At 42.1% G+C, this 23,434-nt stretch overlaps 2 long non-coding RNA genes across 5 annotated transcripts in view; one reads left to right on the forward strand and one right to left on the reverse strand.

Annotated features, from left to right (window-relative positions):
• The first annotated feature begins 1,557 nt into the window (after positions 1–1,557).
• The window catches only part of LOC119878570, a 33,299-nt gene continuing 11,422 nt past the window's right edge, over positions 1,558–23,434 (forward strand). The window contains exons 1-2 of the long non-coding RNA XR_005387011.1: positions 1,558–1,643; positions 4,573–4,649. This is a non-coding gene — a long non-coding RNA (uncharacterized LOC119878570). The remainder of the gene's footprint in view (positions 1,644–4,572; positions 4,650–23,434) is intronic.
• LOC119878569 overlaps positions 12,974–23,434 on the reverse strand; it is a 42,429-nt gene continuing 31,968 nt past the window's right edge. For 3 of the 4 annotated variants that reach the window (XR_005387007.1, XR_005387009.1, XR_005387008.1), the window contains exons 3-6: positions 22,592–22,684; positions 18,002–18,150; positions 14,849–14,980; positions 12,974–13,428 (exon numbers count right to left, since the gene is read on the reverse strand). This is a non-coding gene — a long non-coding RNA (uncharacterized LOC119878569). Of the gene's footprint in view, positions 13,429–13,876; positions 14,278–14,848; positions 14,981–18,001; positions 18,151–22,591; positions 22,685–23,434 lie in introns of those variants that run through there. The other variant, XR_005387010.1, reaches the window with a different exon arrangement.

Genomic DNA, 23,434 nt, shown 5'->3' on the forward strand with positions numbered 1-23,434 from the left:
ACATATTTGAGTTTAGATGAAGAGTCAGCGACTTGATTTTTCAAAGCCAATTGGTATAATGTATACTATTGTTTCCCAGCATACTAAGATACTTCTGTGTATAATAAAAGATATCCTCAACATGTTTATATTTTGGTTTTACTCTCTTTAGCCCATTGTTTGGAAACAAAAATGGGAAGGAAGTGTAATTTTGCTGAAGAAAGAGCGCTGATGCTGGTGTATAGGTGTGCATGTATATGGACCCAGGAGTCCTCAGCGTCCCTTGCCCTCCACATACCCACCTAAAATATTTTGGCAAGCTTGGGTTTACGGATGTGTCATGAGTTAAGTTCAGTGAATAACTCCACGTAACATTTTATAGGTCAAGAAAACACAAGAGAAGCACAAATTTGAAACTGTGTCAGGGATTCATGGCACAAGGTATTAGATAGTTTCTGTCACCAAATATGCTTTGCTTCATTATCCATTAAATATTTCATCTTAAATACCAGTTCCAAATCCATAAATTCAGACCTGAGCTTAGTGCCATATGCCCTTCTCAAAATAATTAGCTTCCAGATGCTTTAATATTAATTTCACTGATGCCTTTAGAGAAATTCTTGATGTCTGTTTTTGTGCCAGTACCACACCGTCTTGATGGTCACAGCTTTGTGGCACACCCTGAAACCCGGCATTGTGCTGCCTCCTCCCGCCCCCCCTCCCCCGCAGTGGGTATCTTGGCTACTATTCCCGTGGCCATTCGGGGTCTTTCTGATTCCACACAAGTCTTCAGATGATTTGTTCCAGCTCTCTGAAGAGAGTCCGTGGTATTTCTGAGAGGGATTGCACTAGTTGTGTAAATTGCCCTGGATCACGTTGACATTTTCCCCAATATAAATTCTTCCAACCCAGGAGCATGGAACCTTTTTCCATCTCTTTGTGTCTTTCTCAGTTTCTTTCAGACATGTTCTGCAATGTTTCAGGTAGAGATCCTTTACCCCTTTGGTTAGGTTTCTTCCTAGGTAGCTCATGCTTTTTTTTGGGTGCTGCGGTTGTATAAATGGGATTGACCCCTTCCTCGATGTCCCTTTCCTCGGTCTCATTGTTTGCGTACAGAAAGGCCACTGGTTTCTGGGCCCCGAGTTTGTATCCCGCCACACTGCCAAACTTGCTGTAGGAGTTCCAGCCGTCTTGGGGTGGAGTCTTTTGGGTTTTCTAGGTACGGTATCATGTCATCGGCGAAGAGGGAGTTTAACTTCTTCTTTGATGATTTGAATGCCTTTTATTTCTTTTCATTGCCTGATTGCTGAGGCCATGACATCTCGTACTCTGTTGAGAATAGCAGCGGTGAGAGTGGACATCCCCATCTCGTGCCTGGTCTTCAGGGAAAGGCTCCCAGTGTTTCTCCATTGGGAATGAGAATTTGCTGCGGGCTTTTCGTAGATGGCTTTGAAGATGCTGAGGGACGTTCCCTCTATCCCGGTACTCTGAAGCGTTTGGATCTGGCATGGATGCCATATTTTGTCAAATGCTTCTTCCTCTGCGTCTCTTGAGAGGATCATCTGGTTCTTGTTTTCTCTCTTGCAGATCTGATGAAGCACCTTGAGTGCTCTCCGAGTACTGAAGCAGCCTTGCACCCCAGGGATAAAGCCTACCGGGTCATGGTGAGTAACTTGTTAATAATGTCCTGTTGGATCCCGTTGGCTCGTAGCTTGTGGAGAAGGTGTGCATCCGTGTTCATCAGGGACATCGGTCCAGAATTCTCCCTTTTGGTGGGTGGGGTCTTGGGTTTTGGAGTTAAGGTGACACTGGCCTCCAAGAACGAGTTTGGAAGTATTCCATCTCTTTCTATCTTTCGGAGCAGCTTTAGTAGCACAGGTATGCTTTCTTCTTGAAGCGTTGGATAGAATTCCCCTGGGAAGGCATCTGGCCCCAGACTTTTGTGTCTCGGGAGGTTTGTGTGTTTGTTTCTAGGTGTATTTCTTATTGGGGTTCATTTTGCCAACATAGAGCATAACCCCCCAGGGCTCATCCCATCAAATGTCCCCCTCCGTGCCCATCACCCAGTCACCCCCAGCCCCCCGCCCTCCTCCCTTTCTTGCATCCCTTGTTCGTTTCCCAGGGTTAGGACTCTCTCATGTTCGGTCTCCCTTTCTGCCATCTCCCACTCAATTTTTTCTCCTTTCCCCTCTATTCCCTTTCACTATTTTTTTCTCATCCTCCCCAGAAGAATGAGACCATATGATGTTTGTCCTTCGCTGATTGACTTCTTTCACTCAGCCGTCATACCCTCTGGTTCCATCCAGGTCGAAGCAAATGGTGGGTGTTTGTCATTTCTAATGTCTGAGTAATCTTCCATTGTGTGCAGAGACCACTCGCCCTCCTTATCCATTCATCTTTCGATGGACACCAAGGCTCCTTCCGTAGTGTGGCTGTTGTGGGTGTTGCCACTCTAAACCTCGGGGTGCGGGTGTCACGGCATTTCCCTGCATCTGTACCTTTGGGTCACACCTCCACCAGTGCACCTGCTGGATCGCAGGGCAGATCGGTTGTTACCTCTCTGAAGCACCTGCACACGGTTTTCCACTGAGGCTCAGGGAGGGTGCCGAACCCTTCCGCATGCGCTCACAGGGGTTTGGATGCAGGCACCGTCCACCGTCAGGGCACGGCCTTGGGGTGGTGGCTTGAGGGCCTGGGTTGCTGTGCCCCAGGAACCCCGCGAAGGTCCTTGGCTCTTCCTTCTCCCCCTTCCGCCCCCTCCCCCTCCACCCCTGCCCCCCTTACTCCCTTACTCCTTCCGCCCCTGCCCCCCTTCCCTCTTCCCCCTTCCCAATCTCCCCAGGCTTGCTGGGAGCACGCCAGCCCCCCCTTGGTCCCTATCAGGTGAGTATGGCTATTTCTGAAATTTTTGAATTTTGAAAGCATTCTCCTTTCACCACATCCTCTCCAACATTTGTTGTTTCCTGTCTGGTTTTTTGTTCCCCATTCTCACCAGTGTGAGGTGGTATCTCATTGTGCTTTCGATCTGTATTTCCGTGACCCCGGTGATGTGGAGCATTGTCTCGTGTGCTTGTTGACCATGTCTATGTCTTCCTGTGTGACATTTCTGTTCGTGTCTTTTGCCCATTTCAGGGTTGGACTCCTGGTTTCTTTGCTGTTGAGTTGAATAAGTTCTTTAGAGATCTTGGATAACTCACGCTTTATCTGACAGGTCATTTGCAAATATCTTCTTCCATTCTGGAGGTTTGTCTTTTAGTTTTGTTGAGTGTTTCTTTTGCTGTGCGGAAGATTCTCATCTTGATGAATGATTCATTTTGGTCTTGTTTCTGTGGCCTTCATGGATGTATCTTGCAAGAAGTTGCTGTGGCCAAGTTCAAACAGGGTGTTGCCTGTGTTCTCCCCTAGAAGTTTGATGGAGTCTTGTCTCACATTTACATCCTTCATCCATTTTGAGTTTTATCTTTGTGTACGGTGTGAGAGAATGGTCCAGTTTTATTCTTCTGCGTGTGGCTGTCCAACGTTCCCAGCAGCCTTTAGTGAAGAGACTGTCTTTTTTCCAGTGGATGGTCTTTCCTGCTTGGTCGAATATATGGTCTTGACAATAGAGTTGAGGGTCCACTTCTGGATTTCTCTCTTCTGTCCCATTGATCTGTGTGTCTGTTTTTGTGCCTGTACCACACTGTCTTGATGAGCACAGGTTTGTAGCACAACCTGAAATCCGGCATTGTGATGCCGCCAGCTGTGGTTTTCTTTTCTAATATTGCTCTCGCCATTTGGGGTCTTTTCTGATTCCACACTAATCTTCCGATGATTTGTTCCAACTCTCTGAAGAGAGCCCGTGATATTTCTGATGATAGGGATTGTGTTCCATGTGTAAATTGCCCTGGGTCACGTGGACATTTTCCCAGTATATGAATTCTTCCAATCCAGGAGCATGGAGTAGTTTTCCATCTCTTTGTGTCTTCCTCAATTTCTTTCAGATGTGTTCTGTAGTTTTTTGGGTAGAGATCCTTTACCTCTCTGGTTAGGTGTATTCCTAGGTACCTCATGCTTTTGGGTGCAATTGTAAATGTTACTGACTCTTTCATTTCTCTATCTTCGGTCTCATCGTTGGCATAGAGAGAGGCCACTGATTTCTGGGCATTGATTCAGTATCCTGCCACACTGCTGAACTTGCTGTAGGAGTTCCAGCAATCTTGGGGAAGAGTCTTTTGGGTTTTCCAGGTACGGTATCATGTCATCGGCGAAGAGGGAGAGTTTGACTACTTCTTTGCCGATTTGAATGCCTTTTATTTCTTTCTGTCGCTTGATTGCTGAGGCCGTGACATCTAGTAGTATGTGAGTAGCCATGGTGAGAGTGGACATCGCTGTCTCTCGTTCCCAATCTTCAGGGAAAGGCTCCCAGTGTTTCCACATTGAGGATGATAATTTGCTGAGGGCTTTACTTTCCGTAGATGGCTTTGGAGATGCTGGGAACATTCCCTCTATCCCTGTACTCTGAAGCGTTTGGATCAGGAATGGATGCCGTATTTGTCAAATGCTTTCTCTGCATCTCTTGAGAGGATCGTCTGGTTCTTGTTTCTTCTCTTGCAGATCTGCTAAGTCATGTGGCGTGCTTTCCAAGTGTTGAACCAGCCTTGCATCCCTGGTATAAATTCCACCTGGTCATGGTGAGTAACTTCTTAATGTACCGTTGGATCCCATCGGCTCGTGTCTTGAGAATATTTGCATCCGTGTTCGTGAGGACTGTCGGTCTATAACTCTCCTTTTTTGGTGGGATCTTTGTCTGCTTTTGGACTTAAGGTGATGGTGGCCTCCAAGAACGAGTTTGGAAGCATTCCATCTATCTTTCGGAACCACTTTAGTAGTAATAGGTACGGTTTCTTCTTTAAACGTTTGATAGCATTCCCCAGGGAAGCCATCTGGCCCTGGACTTTTGTGTCTTGGGAGATCTTTGATGATGACTGCTTCAGTTTCCTCCCTGGATATTGGCCTGTTCAGGTTTTCTGTGTCTTCCTGTTCCGGTTTTGGTAGTTTGTGGTTTTCCGGAAATGCGTCCGTTTCTACTCGATTGCCCAATTTATTGGTGTATAGCTGCTCAGGATGAGTTTTAAAGATCGTTTGTATTTCCTTGGTGGTGGTGGTGATCTCTCCTTTCTCATTCATGATTTTATTTTATTTTTTTATTTTCATTTTTTAATAATAAATTTATTTTTTATTGTTGTTCAATTTGCCAACATACAGAATAACACCCAGTGCTCATCCCGTCAAGTGCCCCGCTCAGTGCCTGTCACCCATTCACCCCCACCCCCCACTCTCCTCCCCTTCCACCACCCCTAGTTTGTTTCCCAGAGTTAGGAGTCTTTATGTTTTGTCTCCCTTTCTGATGTTTCCCACACATTTCTTCTCCCTTCCCTTCTATTCCCTTTCACTATTATTTATATTCCCCAAATGAATGAGACCATATAATGTTTGTCCTTCTCCGATTGACTTATTTCACTCAGCATAATACCCTCCAGTTCCATCCACGTTGAAGCAAATGGTGGGTATCTGTCATTTCTAATGGCTGAGTAATATTCCATTGTATACATAAACCACATCTTCTTTATCCATTCATCTTTCGATGGACACCGAGGCTCCTTCCACAGTTTGGGTATTGTGGACATTGCTGCTAGAAACATCAGGTTGCAGGTGTCCCGGCGTTTCATTGCTTCTGTATCTTTGGGGTAATATTGTATTATAATCAATTAATTAATTTTTGTTGTGTTGTTTATATATATACATTTATATATATAGTTTGTATTTTTTATTAAGTGTTTTATATGTTTGGTTGCTCCCACATTGGGTGCATAAATATTTATAGTGGTTAGATCTTCTTGTTGGATTGTCTCCTTTATTATCATATGGTGTCATATCCTTCTTTGTCTCTTGTTAATCTTTGTTTTAACATCTAGTTTATCTGATCTGAGTATTGCTACTCCAACTTTCTTCTGACATCCGTCTGTGTGATAAATATTTCTGCGTCACCCCACTTTCAATGTGCAGGTGTCTTCACATCTCAAATAAGTATGTTGTAGGTACTATAGAGTTGGATCTAGTTTGTTTGTTTTTGTCCATTCTGACACCCTATGTATTTTGATTTGAGCATTTAGTCCATTTACATTCAAAGTAATTATTCATAAATATTTATTTAGTGCCATTTTATTACTTGTTTTGTCATTGTTTCTGGAGATTTCTCTGGTCCTTTCTTGTCTTTGTTACTTTTAGTCTTTCCTTCCCGCTCAAGGAGAGCCCTCTAATATTTATTTTTTTTAATTGAAGTTTGACTTGCCCACATATAGTATAACACCCAGTGCTTATCCTGTCATGTGCCCCCCTCAGTGCCCATCACCCAGTCACCCCATCCCCCTCCCTGCCCACCTCCCCATCTGCAACCCTTTGTTCATTTCCCAGGGTTAGAAGTCTCTCATGTTTTGCCACCCTCTCTAATTTTTCCCAGTCATTTTCTCTCCTTTCCCCTATAATTCCTTTCACTGTTTCTTTTATTCCCTGTATGAGTGAAACCATATAATGATTATCCTTCTCAAATTGACTTACTTCACTCAGCATAATACCCTCCAGTTCCATCCACATTGAAGCAAATGGTGAGCATTCTTCCTTTCTAATATTTTTTGAAGGGCTGTCTAGTAATCATGAACTCCTGTAGTTTTTGTTCTGTGTCCTTCTCAGCCTATTGATAGTGATATTATTAGCTTGGAATGCCTGAGGCACTCACCTGGGCCCCCACTACCTATGGCAAGTCCCCACAGACATTTTCCCATCGAGAGCCAATATTGTGGTTGGCATGGCCCTTGTGGCTCTTATTATTATTGGAAGATGTATCTCAGCAACAACTATCAAGGGACTTTGAAAAAAGAAATTTATTACTCAGAGATCTTGGAAGGCATATGGCATGCCCAAGAGCCATCAAGCAAGGTGTCAGATAGAGATTACAGACCTGGGTACTCTCCTTACTGAGATTGAGGGTAGGCTACCTAGGATTTCTTGGCTTTACTCTTTACTCATAAATTTAAAACAGAGCAGGAATTAGGGCACAAGAGGTGATAGCAGAGTTCCTTAAGTGGTCAATAATCTAGATTGCCAAGGACTTTCTAAAAAGGAAACTCAGATGGGACACCCTGGTTCCTTTTCTTATCTAGTTGTTTTAGCAGTAGTTGTATCATATAGCTGGCAATATGTTTATTCAAAATAGATGTCTTGGAAATGTATGCCTCAGCAATCAAAAGCTGATTTTCAGGCACTTACACTACAAAAACCTTGTTGAATCTTCTTTCAGAATGTATCTAGAATATTACCATTTTTACCATCCCCATAGCCTTGATCCAAGCCTACCCCATTTCTCACCTGTAGAACCACAGTGGCCCTAACAAGTCTGGGTTCCCTGGAGGCTCCTCTAACTGAGTAGCCAGAGTTAACATGTCCTATCTCATCCCTCCCAGGTTCAGAATCCTCCATTACCTCACTCAGCACCAAAACCAAAGCCTGTATGACCAGACCAAACCTGGTCTTCTTCCTTGTGCTGCCTCCTTCCTTCCTCACCTCCTTGTTCTTCTCTTGGTTCTTCTAGAAGTTCACCTAGTCACTCACCTCCCTGCTCACCACACTACAGCCCCAGATGGTTTTTTCACCCTTCTTGAGCACCAGCCTTAGCCTTCCACTCAAAGCCTTTGCACTGACTGTTCCCTCTTCCTGGATGTTCCCTCCCCACACAACTGGGGCGTCCCTCTTTCCCTCTCCTCAGGCCCTTCTCCCACCTCACTGAGGACTTACTGAAAGTCACCCTGATCAAAATCCTGACTGCCTCCCCCAACAGCTTCTGATATACCCGCCCCTGTTTTTCTGATGTAACATACCACACATTATAGTTGTTTAATTAATGTAAACTCTAACCAGAATGGAAGTTACAGAAAGGCAGGGAATTTTGTTCACTACTCTAGCCCTAACACTCAGAACAGTGCCTGCCACAACTGGAAAGTACCAGTTAGGTTGGTGAATAAATGCACAGAAAGATGGATGGATGAATAAATGGAAATAAAACTTGACTTAATTAGTGGTTACACCATAATGACCACAAGATGGAGACATTCTTTAATATAAATTCATCCCTACCTTTCCCTTCTGTTTGTTTCCCCATCCTGATAGTACTTCACTGCCTCTTTTACCTACACACATGCCTGGGTTTTACTCTCCGTGTGTGTGTGTGTGTGTGTGTGTGTGTGTGTGTGTGTGTGTGTTCTCTCTTTTGAATTTTGTGTCCCCTCTTGGCCACTTGTGTACTCCTCTGTCTACAGAGGCTCTGTTTGCAGGATGGAAGAAACAGGTTAGAACTGAAAGAGATACCTCATTTATTTTTGTTTAGCCTACTGAATTTTAAAAATTTCTTTAATAGATTTTTTGCATGTGTTTTAAATGGAAAAATAGCATGTTTGCATTTTGTATTCACGTATTTTTATGAAGCTAAATTGATTTACTTTTGGCTTCTGTGCCCTGTATAAAGTGCTGAGGTAGTGGGTCTGAATGAAATAACAGTACAAATCCAAAGATGTGCTTTTTCTTTTGGACCAAACTAGTTCCTTCTCATGTGGTTTCATCTTCAGAGGTGGCCAAGTCTTTCTTGGAGGAAAATGCTTCACTTCCCCGCTCAGGTAGCGCCTGGGGAGCTCAAGTCTCATTGACTTTTCCTCCTTAACACTGACTCAATGTCACATAGGCAATGGGTCTGCTATCATTTATGCAGAAACCTATTTGACATTTCCTTACCTGGGATGAAACCCTATAAATTATAACTCACTTCTTCTTCTTCCTCCTCCTCTTCCTCCTCCTTTTTTTATAGTCTTCGTTTCTATTTCAATTCCAGTTAGTTAATATACAGTGTAATACGTGTTTCAGGAGTAGAATTTAGTGGTTCATCACTTACACACAGTACCCCATGCTCTTAATAACAAGTGCCCCCTTTAATACCCATCACCTATTTAACCCATCCCCACCTACCCACCTCCTTCCAGCAACCCTCAGTTTGTTCTTCATAGTTAACATTCATTTTTATGGTTTCCCTCTCTTTCCCCCCATGTTCATGTGTATTCTTTCTTAAGTTCCACATATAAGTGAAATCATAGTATTTGTCTTTATCTGACTTATTTCACTTAGCATAATAGGTTCTAGCTCCACCCATGCTGCTGCAGATAGCAAGATTTCACTCTATTTGATAGCTGAGTAATATTTTATATATATAATTATATATATATTGCTGCTTCTTTATCCATTCATCTGTCAATGGACATTAAGGCTCTTTCCATAGTTTGGCTATTGTGGATGTTGCTGCTATAAACATTAGGGTGCATGTATCCCTTTGAATCAGTATTTTGTACACTTTCAGGAAATACCTGCTAGTGTAACTGGTGGGTCATAGGGTAGTTCTATTTTTAACTTCTTGAGGAACCTTTATACTGTTTTACAGAGTGGCTGCACCAGTTTGTATTCCCACCAACATTGTAAAAGGGTTTCCCTTTCCCCACACCTGTTGTTTCCTGTCTTGTTAATTTAAGCCATTCTGACATGTGAGGTACTATCTCATCATGGTTTTGATTTGTATTTCCCTGATGACGAGTGATGGTGAGGATCTTCTCATGTGTCTATTAATCATCTATATTTATTCTTTGGAAAAGTGTCTATTCGTGCCCTCTGCCCGTTTCTTAACTGGATTATTTATTTTTTGGGTGTTGAATTTGATAAATCATTTGCAGATTTGATACGAACCCTTTGTCAGATACGTCATTTACAAACATCTTCCCCCATTCTATAGGGTGCCTTTTAGTTTTGTTGACTGGTTCCTTCACTGTGCAGACACTTTTTATCCTGATGAAGTGTCAATTGTTCAGTTTTGATTTTGTTTCCCTTGCCTCCAGAGACCTGTCCACTAAGAAGTTGCTAAGACCAAGGTCAATGAGTTTTCTGTCTGTGTTCTTCTCTAGGATTTTAATGGTTTCCTGTCTCACATTTATTTTTTTTATAAATTTATTTTTTTATTGGTGTTCAATTTGCCAGCATATCGAATAACACCCAGTGCTCATCCCGTCAAGTGCCCACCTCAGTGCCTGTCACCTGTCTCACATTTAGATCTTTCATCCATTTGAACTTATTTTTGTGTATGGTGTAAGAAAGTGGTTCAGTTCCATTCTTTTGCATGCAGCTGTCCAGTTCCCTCAACACCATTTGTTGAAGAGACCGTCTTTCTCCCATTGGATATTCTTTCCTGCTTTGTTGAAGATAAGTTGACTATCAAGTTGTGGGTCAATTTCGGAGTTCTCTATTCTGGTCCACTGTCTGTTTTTGTGCCAGTACCATACTGTCTTGATGATCACAGCTTTGTAATACAGCTTGAATTCTGGAATCTCAATGCCTCCAGCTTTGCTTTTCTTTTTCAAGATCGTTTTGTCTATTCAGGGTCCTTTGTGGTTCCATAGGAATTTTAGGGTTATTTGTTCCAGCTCTGTGAAACATGCTGGTGATATTTTGATAGGGATTGCACTAAATGTGTAAATTACTGTGGATAGCATAAACATTTTAACAATGTTTGTTTTTACACTCCTTGAGCATGGAATGTTTTTCCATTTCTTTGTGTCCTCTTCAATTTCTTTCATAAGTGTTCTGTAGTTTTCAGAATGCTGATGATCCCTAGGAATCTTATGTTCTTTCGGAGGCCCCTGACCTCATGGAATCTCTCTCCTGAGATGCAGATGCTGCTCTCTAGCCCCATATTCTTACCCACAGAATATAGTGATCAATTGGCTGCCACACCCATGAATGACTGCCGTGCTCTCTTGGAGGTATGACTGTTGCTTATTCCAGAAGAGAATGAAGTTCAGGGAAAGAGTAGCAAAACAGGGAAATAATCAGTAGAAAAATGAAAGGAAAATTGGGGAAAAGAAATGGGAAGGTAATGGGCATAGATGAGAAGGATGCAGAGAAGAAAAAGAATAATGGGTTATACCTATTAAGTATACACTGTGTATTGACACTGTGCCAACCACTTCATACGGGAGCAATAGTTGAAAAGTTTTTCTCAATGCCTAAAGTCATTTACTCTATAACCCTTTGCTATGGGTTGAGTTGTGTTCTGCCAAAATTAATATGTTGGAGTTCTAGTCTTCAATACCTCAGAACTTTACTGTATTTGGAGACATAGCCTTTTAGGATGAGGTCACTATAGTGGGCCCTGATCCAATCAGACTGATATCCTTATAATAGATGATTGGGACACAGACACTGCCTTAGTCCATCTGAACTGTTACAACCAGATAACACACAACCGATGGCTTATAAACAATGGAAATTTATTTCTCACAGTTCTGGAGCCTGGAAGACCAAGACCAAGCTCCAGACTTGGACCAGCAGACTCAATGTCTGTTAAGGATTCTCTTCCAGGTTCATAGACAGCCATCTCATTGTGTCCTCACACAGTGGAAGGGGCAAGGGAGCTCTGTGGAGCCTCTTCTATAAGGGCACTGATGCTATTCATGAGGGTGGCAAGCTTTGAAAGTCCCCACTATCCAATACCATTGCTTGGGGGTAGGGTGCACAAACATCCAATATATAGCAGACACATGTAGAGGAAGGATCATGTGAAGACACAGGGAGAAGACAGCCCAAGAGAGAGACCTCAGAAGACAACAGTGTTGATGGCACCCTGGTCTCAAACTTCCAGCTTCCAAAACTGAGAAAAGTAATTTTTTATTGCTTAAGCCACCTTGTTCATGTTACTTTGTTGTGGTAGTCCAAGCTGACTGATGTGTCCAGGACTTGGTTATTGGTTGAGAGGCAGGATGGCACAGAGAATAAAGTCCCAGATTGTAAATTGACAATTTGGGTTAGAGTCTCCATCCTGTTGCCACTTTTTCTTTGTAAAACGTATGTGGTGGTAACAGCAACACCAGCCCACTTGAGCTGATGTGACCTCCTTGGAGTTGAATCAGCACAGGATTTCCCATTATTACCCTAAGGGTTTCCTTATCAAAGGTCTCCTGTGTAGGCTCTATTTTGATTTACTGCCTTTCTGGGGACTTTGCTGTTTAACCATTTTTTAGCCTACCATTTCCCCAGTGGGAACTTCACTTTCATACACACTCCTTCCTCAAGCCCTGTCTCAGTTTACCACCTTTGTGTACCAGTTTTGACTCTACTTCCTTTTTCCTCCCTGAATTTTCCTGCCCCTCTGATTATTTGTGCTTAGAATTCCGTGCAGTTACATGCAATCCTTTCATCATTCTCTGTGTATTAGCTCCTTATCCCTGAGGGAGAACCCTGTGTCTTTTGCAGTTTCCATCACTGTGCTGAGCACACAGTGAGAATATGCATAAAACGAGTCCTGGACATATAAACTCTGCACGCTGCCTGCTCAAAAGCCCAGGGAAGAGAAAATGGAGACATAGTCCCAAGGAGAAAGCCACAGTCTATGTAGATTTCAGGCTCAGATAAGCTTATAGAGTGCGAGGGCCCCAGCACGATACAGACAACAGATTGCTTCCCAGAAGGTCATCATTACGTGTGAGGTATTCTTTTCTTTTATGCAACTTACTGCACCCTGTAGGAAACTGAATTTGGAGAATCAAGAGATCCATATGAGCAGGTATCACGGTGTCCATTGTGTTCAGCACCATGAGGACATCATAGTTTGGATCCTGTAAGGGTTATTCCTGACCCCTGCTTCCTCATGGCATCACATGAAGAATGGTTGTGACTGCCCCTGACTTGTGGGACACAGCCTGAGATGCTATCTAATATTTCCTTACTTATTACTTGGGTTGAAGAAAGAATCCATTAGATGAATGAATAAGATTTTTTTAAAATATATTTAATTTATTTTTTTATTCATGAGAGACACAGAAAGAGAGAGAGAGAGAGGCAGAGACACAGGCAGAGGTAAAAGCAGGCTCCATGCAGGGATCCTGATGTAGGACTAGATCCCAGGATTCCAGGATCACTCCCTGCGCCAAACGCAGGTGCCAACCACTGAGCCACCCAGAGACCCCCCTTCAATAAGATTTTTTTTAACCTGAGTTACTAATAAAGATTACAAACATACTTAAGGAAATATCAGCAACTTAATTCTGCAATGTCTGGAGAATGTTGGGGAGGGGAGACATCAGAGGACTCCAACTTTTTCAGGTTTGTAGAATTATGAGCTTGGAAGTGTGCAAACTTCAAAGCAAGACTTTGAGCAAGAAGGGACCAGTCAAGATTGATGAGGTGATGAACATCAGTGGGGATCTCCATTGCTTTGTTCTGTACAGTTGGTACGGATTTTTATGTTATTCAATATACTTATATTCCTCAAGTTGAGGACAGTTTCAGTAGCACAACCCATGGCAAAAATCATAAATATTGGACTATCTGCCAAAAGAAAAATCCAAGAGTTAGTCTTCTCTCTTATCTTGTTTCCCCTCTTCACCCATGTCCTATCCTATCTGCCTCCCTTGGGGAAGAAAAGGGTACACAGAATGCCCCAGAATTCCCCTCTGCCTTCTGTGAAAGAAGCAAGAACCACAGCTCCATCTCTGTCCAGGGACCAAGCCTTAGTTCCCTTTGGGCCCGACATCTCAGTTTAGGATGAATCCCAAAGGGCCCCTGCTGTGTCAGATGCATAGCTGAGATTGGAGTCTGTACCTTCTGACGAGGCAAGAGATAGTTGGAAGAGAGGAAAAAGCCTGAGGTCAGAACTCATGTATTCACCTAAACAGCCCCTTGGTACCTGTTGTTTTCTATCTGAATGGCATCTGTGCATCTTATTACAAGTCCATACTTTTTTTCCTCCTCAGGAAAATGGCAAGTCCTTCTGCAGATTTCAGAATCATATCATGCTTATTCATGGGGATTGGGTAATAGCAATAATGGTAGTGATGAAAAAAACCAGAACTGAGGTATCACCCTCTTTGTTGAAGAGGGTGATGGCCAATGACCCAAGTTCCCATTCGAGGAGATCATGATATGACATGTTCCCAAGTGTCAGACTTTCCTGTGGAAAGCAGTTGTGTTCTCTTCATCTTCCCTCTCCTCTCCTCGTCCTCTCCTCTCCCCCTTCTCTCTTCTGACAGATGGCTCCCTCCAAACTTTGGAGAGTGAACTAGGACTTGGCCCTGTATCAGCCTTTGCTGTACATAGTAGTTAGTCTCTAGGATGGCCTGCGATCTCTTAGTATTCATGTCCTTGTATACTCTTCTCCCATGTTGTATCAGAGTTGATCTGTGCAACCAACAGGATACAACAGAAGTGAAGAAATGTTCCTTCTGATATTTGATTACTTTGAAACTGTAGTATCTCCTTCCTCCCTCCCTCTTCTCCTCCTTTTCTCCCTCTGTCATCATTTGCCCTGAGAAATGCCAGTTAGTGCTCTTCCTCCCTCCCTCCATCTCTCTTATCTCTCTTCTCTCTTCTCTTCTCTTCTCTCTATCTCTCTCTCTCTCTCTCTCTCATCACTTGCTGTGGGGGAATACATTATAAGGACATCCAGGCAGCCCACACAGAGACCCATGTAGAGAAGAACCAAGCCTGACAACTACATGGGTGATCTTGGAAGCAGGTCTTCCTGGTGACAGGCCCTGCTGACAGCTAGATTACAACTTCATGAGAAACTCAGCCAGAAGCACTTAGCTAGGCCACTTCCAAACTCCTGACCCTCAGATGCCATGAAATAATAAATGCTCATTGTTTTAAACTGCCAAGTTTTGGAGTAATGATTACACAGCAAAGATAACTAGCACAGATATATCCTTTGAGAAAATGAACACCAAGAATCCTGTGGAAATAGTTGTACCTATGCCAATAACTTCCACACGCTTTGTCTCTGTACCAGTGCAGGCAAGAAGAACTGGGTCGCAGGAAACATCATACACGTTGTAGCAGGCAGGACACTTAATGCCATTGGGTACTGAGGATTCCTGAGGCACTGAATGAAGAAAGAAAATTTTCATCTCAAAGAGTAAGCCATAAAAGGAGCTCAGAGAATTTATTATCCCCCAACCAAGATCATGCTTATTCCATGATTCCTCCACCCAAAATCAAAATTATTTAAAACTAGGATGGCATGAAGGGTGTGTGTGTGTGTGTGTGTGTGTGTGTGTGTGTGTGTGGAGGGGAGTAGGTATTAAGTGGAAAGATAGAGGATCTTATAGGAATTTGGTTTATTTGCTTCTTTCATGAATTGATCCTTTGCCCTGGCTGGAGAAAAATGCTTAGATGCCAGAAGGTAACTTGTGGTCTTAAAAAATACTGGTAAGAAATTTTATCATTTCAAGTTTCACATCTAAGTCTTTAATACATTTTTAGCTTATTTCTGTGAATGGCATAAAAAAGTGGTCTGGTTTCATGCTTTTGTATACATGTAGCTGCCCAGTTTTCCCAGCACATTTTTGGGAGAGACTGCCTTTTCCCCCATTGTATATTCTTCTCTCCTTTGCCATAGATAAATTGACCATACAAGCATGGGTTTATTTCTGCATTCTCTCTTCTGTTCCATTGATCTATGTGTCTGTTTTTGTGCCAGTACCATACTGTTTTGATCACTACAGCTCTGTAGTGTATCTTGAAATCTGGGATTGTGATACTTTGAGCTTTATTCCCTCAGGATTGCTTTGGCTACTCAGTCTTTTGTGGTGCAAATTTTACTTTTATTTTCTCTAGTTCTGTAAAAAATACTGTTGTATTTTGATAGGAATTGCATATCTGTAGATTGCTTGGGTAGTATGGACATTTTGACAATACTCGTTCTTCCAGTCCATAACCAAACATTGGAAGTAATTTCACATCATCTGTAGACACATTTTTCTTTATATATCTCCTTTAGCAAAGGAAATAAAACAAAAATAAACTACTGGGACTACACCAAAATAAAAAGCTTTTGCATAGCAAAGAAAATCACCAACAAAATAAAAAGGCAACCTACTGAATGAAGAAAGATATTTGCAAATTATATATATCTTTTAAATATATAATTAAATATATAAATAATATATAACTTATAAAAAATAAAATATATAAATAATATAAACACTAATAAAAATTATATATAAATAATATTCTAAATATATAAAGAGCTTATACAACTCAATACCAAAAAAGCCCCACGAATAATCCAATTAAAAAATGGGCATGGAGGGATCCCTGGGTGGCGCAGTGGTTTGGCGCCTGCCTTTGGCCCAGGGCGCGATCCTGGAGACCTGGGATCGAATCCCACTTCGGGCTCCCGGTGCATGGAGCCTGCTTCTCCCTCTGCCTATGTCTCTGCCTCTCTCTCTCTCTCACTGTGTGCCTATCATGAATAAATAAAAATTAAAAAAAATGGGCATGGAAAAAAAAAATGGGCATGGGACCTGAATAGACATTTTTCCAAGAAAGATATATAGATGGCCAACGGACACATAAAAAAAGATTCTCAACATCACTAATCATCAGGAAAATGCAAGTTCAAACTATAATGAGATATCACTTTATGCCTGTCAGAATGGCTAAAATAAAAAACATAGGAAATAACAATTATTTGTGAGGGTGCAGAGAAAATGGAATCTTTGTGTGCTGTTGGTAGGAATGCAAATTGGGGATAGCCACTGTGGAAAACAGTATGGAGGTTCCTCAAAAAAATAAAAATGGAAATTCCATATGATCCCATAATTTCATTACTGGGGTATTTACCCAAAGAAAATGAAAAACACTAATTTGAAAAGATATATGCACCCCTATGTTTATTGTAGAATTATTTGCAATAGCTGATATATGAAAAAACAACCCGGGTGTCCATGGACTGAAGAATGGATAAAGAACACGTGATATGTATGTGTGTGTGTGTGTATGAATAAATAAATTTATTTATTCATTAGAGACACAGAGAAAGAGAGGCAGAGATATAGGCAGAGGGAGAAGCAGGCTCCCTTCAGGGAGCCCAGTATGGGACTCAATCCTGGGACCCCAGGATCACAACCTGAGCCAAAATCAGATGCTTAAGCACTGAGCCACCCAGGCGTGTCTATACAAGAGGATATTACACAACCATAAAAACGGATGAGATCTTTCCATTTCAAATAACATGGATGGATTTAGAGCATAAATGCTAAGTGAAATAAGGCAGTCAAGGAAAAATAAATATCTATCATGTGATTTCACTCATATATAGAATTTTAAAAATGAAACAAATTAGCAAACAAAGGTTTTTAAAAAGGCAAACAAAAACCACTCTTAAATAGCATAAACTGATGGTTGCTAGCAGGTAGGTGGGTGGAAGATGGATTATATAGGTGAAAGAGATTAAGAGTACAGTTTATCTTGATGAGCCCCGAGCAATATATAGAATTGTTGAATCGCTGTATTGTACACCTGAAACTAATATAATACTGTATGTTAATTATACTTCAATAAAAAAAGTACTGTTGAGAGAGTTAAGAAATAAATAGGCAAGGACAAACACTTTTCAACTGGAATGGAAAAGCAAACAATTTAAACCTACAAACTCATACTTAGTGTAAATCCTGAGGACCCATCCCAGCCGCCCAGCTGCCATTCAGTCTTCCTTAAAAGAAGGGCTTGTGCCTATCCCTTCACAGGAAGGAAAGACAGTCAGTGAGGAAAATCAATAGGCAGCTCAGAAGCAGAGAGACAGGTCGTAGGAAGGTACTTAGAAGACAGACATAAGGGATCCCTGGGTGGCGCAGCGGTTTGGCGCCTGCCTTTGGCCCAGGGCGCAATCCTGGAGACCTAGGATCGAGTTCCACGTCGGGCTCCCGGTGCATGGAGCCTGCTTCTCCCTCTGCCTGTGTCTCTGCCTCTCTCTCTCTCTCTCTCTCTCTCTCTCTCTCTCTCTCTGTATGACTATCATAAATAAATAAATTAAAAAAAATTTAAAAAAAGACAGACATAAGACAATGGATTGGGATAAAGGATGGGAAGGGAGGGAGAGCAGAGATGTGTTGGCACTCACCTTGGAAGTCCCCTTGGTTATAGAGCTCATCTTGGCAGCACTGGTAGTTTTACCCGAATGTTTTATTATCTCCTAGTGTTGCTGAGAAGGTCCTTGGGACACACTTGCTTGAAGAACAACCTTCTCCTCAACATATTGTAAGAGCTTCCCTGTACAGAAGCAAACCCCAGAAGGAATTTCCCCTTTGAATCATAGAGAGAGCGATGCCCAAATGGGCTACCATTATTAAAGGATTCTGTGCTTCAAATCCTTTTGTCTTTAGTCTTTCCACTTCTCAAGGAGCCCTTCTGCATTGGTCCATGGAATAAACCAGTGGAGGGATGGTTTGTTAGCACTTGTTAGAATGGGAGTGTCATACTTCAATGAGGTGATGCAGAACAAGGATTGTCCAGTCTTTTTACCAGTGTCTCCCACCCTGCCTCCTCCCACCACCCCACACCCCCAGGTCTATCTGGGTAGAATTCAACATAAGAAAGTAGGGTAAAATAGAAGATGCACAGGAAAGCTCCAGCTGGCACCAACATCAGCACTTGTCTGATCTAATCTCTGATTCCTCAGATGAAGAATCTGAGGCTCAGAGAAATGCAAAACTTGGCTAAAGTTGACTGAGAGGTGATGTGGGTCTCCTAATTTTGTCTCGTGCCTGTTGCCTCCACCACCAACTGCTCTCAACATCAGGAGAACCACAGAAAACTAGCTCTATCTGTTGCTGCCCTACCTCCCCAGTTCTTAGAGGAATAGCCAAGGGCTTGCTCGTGAAAAGAAACAGGGTCTGAGAGAATGTATTAGTATCTTCAGAGATTCACTGACACTGTTAGGGTAGAGTATACTTCCTTGTCTCACTGACAATAGACATGGTCATATGATTTGCTCTGAATACTAAAATGTGAGCAGAAATGTGTATTCTATGTTCCAGCAGAAGCTAGGGTATACTTGGAGTATGGTTCTCTCTATCTCTCTTCATTTTTTTATTGTGGTACAATGCATATAAGGTAAAAAAATACTATCTTAAAAATTTTTAAAGATTTTACTTATTTATTCATGAGACACACACACACAGAGAGAGAGGGAGAGACAGGCAGAGATACAGGCAAAGGGAGAAGGAGGCTCCATGCAGGGAGTCCAATGTGGGGCTTGATACTGGGACTTCAGGATTATGCCCTGAGCCAAAGGCAGATGCTCAACAGCTGAGCCACCCAGGCGTCCCTATATTAAACATTTTTAATTGCACAGTTCAGTGGTGTTAATCTCCATGCTCTTTCTTCCCTCCACCATGACACCCAGCAATTCTTTAGAAAGCATCTTCTCCATCAACTTGAGTCCCAGGTTAATATGATTTAGAGTAGACATGCGGCTGACCCAGATGGTGTGAGCAAGAAATAAATCTTTAATTTTGTAGCTTCTGACACCTTGGAGTCACTTGGTATAGCAGCGGTACTTAGCCTCTTAGTACTTAGCAGTACTTAGCCTGGCTGATACCAGGATAACACATGGCTGTCATCTCTAACTTGCTGTCCACCCTGCTGGCTAAAGACCATGAAGTTTCCATGCAATAGCATCTGACTTACAACTAAGTAGAAGAAAGTGTTTCTAGCTTCTAAAATCTCAAGGTGAAGGATGCAGACCGAGAATAAAAACATCTGAAAGCAAGGGCAAATGTATACAACTGAACATGTGCTTTCATTGGCACAGGGCATGCTCAAATGGCCTGATCTTCTGCCTTGTTGAGAATGGATTTTCCTCGGATGTGAGTCTTTGAAACAGGGTGTCACAGCCAACTTTCTCATTCTAAAGAGAAAGATAGAAATGAAGAGAAGCCAGGGCAGAGGGAAACATTAGTTCTTCAGTCACTGACTATCATTTCAGGCAGGGAATTTTTATTACTGTCTACCCCTAAAAACACGTAGGAAGACACAGACCAAAGAGATGTGATGGTGTCAAGTTGTCCACCCCCAGCCTGGGGCCACCCAATGCTTGCACAATCCCTGGTAGCCTGCCACCCAAGAGTACAGGTTCTTTGAGTGACCAAGCCCTCTGGTCACTGGGCCTGACAAGGGACAGATGGTGTTTGTACTTCTTCCAAGGATAGACTATGTCATGCTTAGGCGGAGGAGGAAATAAAAGCTTCATAAACACACTCAAGCCCTCTTTATGGTATTCACTTATATACCTGGCAGATGTCCAACTCATCAAAATTCCACCCTTTTCTGAACATGTCAAATGGCCAAAGTTAGGTCGAAGTTTGAGAAGGCAGAGAAGGGTCTGGAAGTGATAGAATTGGGTTGAGCACAGGCAGTGTTCATGGTGGAACCCACCCTGGAGAAAGACAACCAGTTACTCATTTCCCCCTCAATTTCTGGCCCTTGATGTACTCACCAATATCTATCATATCCCTTCTAAGAACCTGGGCCTAAGGGAAGTATAAAAGCTTACAGTTTTTTTTTTACCTGGATTCTGGAGCCAGAGTGCCTAGGCTCAAAGCACCTAGAACAATGCTAGCATGACTAGATTTGAATAAAGTTTAGCTATAGCTGCTGCTATAATGCTCTCACTCGTCACTTTTCATAGAGCTCGTAATTCAAGAGCACAGATAGGCAGCATTTTTCTGAACCTGAGGCTTGGAAGATAAATGGGATTCAGGTAAGATTCATGTAAGCCTGTGAAAATCCCACTCCCTGAGGCCTAGAGGGAAAATGAAAAGGCAGTTGTCATGTGGAGAAACCACCAATACCAAGAATGAGGGTCCCAACCCTGAATCCCAGATTTTTGGTTATTTCAAGAGGTGGGGATGGAACTCCTCAAAAGCCAGTCTGGAGAGCTAAGAGTAAGGTGTCATCCTGAGGCCCACCACTGTTCATCTGAGACGTGGGCAAGTCAGAGTAAGGATGTACCGGCAGGTGGCCTGATAACAAGAAGTAGGGCTGCAGGTCCTGATGTGCAGGGCATTGTGCACAACATTGTGATGCTCAGACAATCTTGCCAGTAAACCAGGGGAGGTAAAGGTTATGTGCAGGTCTGGGTGGGATTCTTGGCCCAGCATAGGGATGCTTCCCTGAGACCACTGCTCAGTGAGAATCAAGACTCTACATCCAGCTGCCATGGGATCATGAAAGGAAATGACTATAAGAGAGAAAATGTCACCCTAACTACTTCTTACTACCAGCTTAAAGCACTCTTCCCCACTCACTAATTCACAGGACCAGAAGGTATTTTCTAACCCCATACGAACATGTAATGGGCAGAACATATAAGGGTGAATGAAAAAGAGTTAGGATGAAGATATGGAAGTTTTCCAGTTAACAAAATAAGCCTAGAAGTCAAAAACTAGAAAGTTTCATGTGAGGGCTATGAATGAAAGTTTGGACAGGGTGGTGTGTGTGTGAAGGTGTGCAGCAGGGAGGCATCTTGGGTTCAAATTATGAAGGTAACTGTCTTGGTTTCTTAGGACTACCATAACAGAGTGCCACCAACCAGGTAGCTTAAACAACAAAAATGTGTATTCTCACAGTTGTGGCATCTAAAAGTCTGAACATGGAGCCAGCAGGGTTGGCTCCTTCAGGAGGCTGTGGAGAAGATACTGTCCCATGCCTTTGTCCTGGCTTCTGGTGGCTGCAGCAATCTTTGTCACCCCTTGGCTTATAGACACATCACTCTGATCTCTGCCTCCATCTTCACATGGAGTTCCCTTGTGTGTCTCCCTCCTCTTTTTATAGGGATAGGGACACTAGCCGTATTAGGTTGGGGCCCACATTATTTCAGTATGACCTCATTTAACTGATAACATCAGCAATGACCCTATTTCCAAATAAGATCATATTCTCAGGTATCCAGGGCTTAGGACTTCAATATATCTCTTTTGGAGGTGCAATCAAAGTCATAACAGGAACAGAAGCCCTTGGATTCCCCCCTCTCAGTGCCCCATTCCTTCTACCTGGGTCCCTCTAACTTTGTCCTTTCATGTGTCCATCCAAGTGGCTAGCACTGCTCTCCTCAGGGACACTCTTTACTGTCTGAAAGCGGTCCATCTGAGAGTGGAAATTGGGACAGCCACTATGGAAAACAGTAGGAAGGGTCCTCAAGAAACTATAAATAGATGCACTTCTGGATATATAACTTAATGAAACAAAATCACCACCCTGAATATGTCTACACCCCATATTCATCACAGCATTATTCACCATAGCTAACCAATGGTAACAACCTAAGTATCTATCAACAAATGAATGGATGAAGGAATACTATTTGGCCATAAAGAAAATCTTGCCATTTATGACAACATGGATAGACATTGGAGGAATTATGCTAGGTGAAATAAGTCAGAGAATGACGAACACTTATAATCTCACTTACATAATAATTGATAGAAACAGAATAGATTGGTGCTTACCAGAGATAGAGGGAGAGTGTGGGGGCATACTCCTTAGTTTTGTGATCTTGGGGCTAAATTTATCCTTTTCTTTGAAAAACTTGTCATGCCCTGTCTTCCATTTTAAGTACCATCTTTATGGATAATGATCATTACAAAGAATACATGTTTGTTGCAAAAAAACCCTCAGAATGTAGAAGTATAGAATAAAAAGTGGAAGTTACCTGCCTTCTGGTGGCTTCTACATCCTGTGATTGTTTTCTGAGTGAGGATGTTCCAGGGTGTAGTCTTCCTGAGGCAACAACTGTTCTTGTAAACTGTAGAGAGGTAGTTTAAGGAAGTGGGTTTATGGATGAACATAAGATTCATCCCTAACTGGGTTCAAATTCCTACCCCTTCTGTTACTAGCTCTTCCAAAGTGGATGTTATTTCAGCTTTCCATGCCCCTCTTTATCTTTAAGCTACAAGATGATCATGGTAGTAGTCCCTATATCATGGAGTTGCTGTGAGAATTAAGTGATTTCACAAACATGGTAATTCTTGGCTACTTTTATTATTGTTTTGTATCTTCCTGCCTACTGGAGGTCTTTGAGCCAAGGAATAATGAGATAGTACAAGTTCAAGAATGTAAATTAACCAACGAAAAGCCCAATAAGGATAATAGCACTGTCTCTGAGGTGTGGATGGAAAACGTAAAAACAATTTTAAAAATTAATTTTTCCAGCTTTATTGACATATAAATGACATGTAATATTGCATAAATGTAAAGAATATAACAGTTTAAAAATATTTTTATTTAAATTCCAGTAAACAGTGTACTGCATATTAATTTGAAATATATATATATATATACTGTGAAATTACTACAATAAATTTAATTAACATCCACACCTCACATGGTTACAAATTCTTTTTCTTGTGATGTGAACTTTTAAGGTTTACATTCTTATCAACTTTCAAATATATAATATTGTTAACTATAGTCACCGTGCTGTGCACTATATCCCCAGACCATTTCATAGGTTGCCTTTTAGTTTTGTTGATGATTCCTACACTGTGCAGAAGCA

The sequence above is a fragment of the Canis lupus genome, unplaced genomic scaffold, assembly GCF_011100685.1.
Source record: "Canis lupus familiaris isolate Mischka breed German Shepherd unplaced genomic scaffold, alternate assembly UU_Cfam_GSD_1.0 chrUn_S1738H1934, whole genome shotgun sequence".
NCBI lineage: Eukaryota > Metazoa > Chordata > Mammalia > Carnivora > Canidae > Canis > Canis lupus.